Source organism: Andrena cerasifolii, unplaced genomic scaffold (assembly GCF_050908995.1).
Source record: "Andrena cerasifolii isolate SP2316 unplaced genomic scaffold, iyAndCera1_principal scaffold1703, whole genome shotgun sequence".
In the NCBI taxonomy this organism is placed as follows: Eukaryota; Metazoa; Arthropoda; class Insecta; order Hymenoptera; family Andrenidae; genus Andrena; species Andrena cerasifolii.
The window spans coordinates 17,592-18,678 of record NW_027486595.1 but is presented as its reverse complement, the minus strand read 5'-3'; positions in this window follow the sequence as shown (position 1 = coordinate 18,678).

Genomic DNA, 1,087 nt, shown 5'->3' with positions numbered 1-1,087 from the left:
CCTATTTTTTCTCTCTTTATTTACCTATTTTTTCTCTATTTTATTTACCTACTTTTTCTATATTTATTTACCAATTATTTCTCTGTTTATTTACCTATTTTTTCCTGTAATTTATTTATCTATTATTTCCTCTAATTTATTTACCTATTTTTCTCTATTTATTCACCTTTTTTTCTCTATTTATTTATCTATTTTTTTCTCTAATTTATTTACCTATTTTTTCTCTAGTTTATTTACCTATTTTTGTCTATTTATTTGCCAATTTTTTTCTCTATTTTACTCACCTATTTTTTTTATCTATTTATTCACCTACTTTTTCTCTATTTATTTATCTATTTGTTCTGTAGTTATTTACCTATTTCTTTCTCTCATTTATTTACCTACTTTTTCTCTGTTTAGTTACCTATTTTTTCCTCTAATTTATTTACCTATTTTTTTATTTACCTTGTTTCCTTGATTTATTTAGCTATTTTTCTCTATTGATACACCTATTTTTCTCTAGTTCATTTACCTATTTTTATCTATTTATTTGCCTATTTTTTCTCTACTTTATTTACCTATTTATTATCTAATTATTTACCTATTTTTCTCTATTTATTTACCAATTATTTCTCAGTTTATTTACCTATTTTTTCCTGTAATTTATTTATCTATTTTTTCCTCTAATTTATTTACCTATTTTTCTCTATTTATTCACCTTTTTTTCTCTATTTATTTATCTATTTTTTTCTCTAATTTATTTACCTATTTTTTCTCTAGTTTATTTACCTATTTTTGTCTATTTATTTGCCAATTTTTTTCTCTATTTTACTCACCTATTTTTTTTATCTATTTATTCACCTACTTTTTCTCTATTTATTTATCTATTTGTTCTGTAGTTATTTACCTATTTCTTTCTCTCATTTATTTACCTACTTTTTCTCTGTTTAGTTACCTATTTTTTCCTCTAATTTATTTACCTATTTTTTTATTTACCTTGTTTCCTTGATTTATTTAGCTATTTTTCTCTATTGATACACCTATTTTTCTCTAGTTCATTTACCTATTTTTATCTATTTATTTGCCTATTTTTTCTCTACTTTATTTA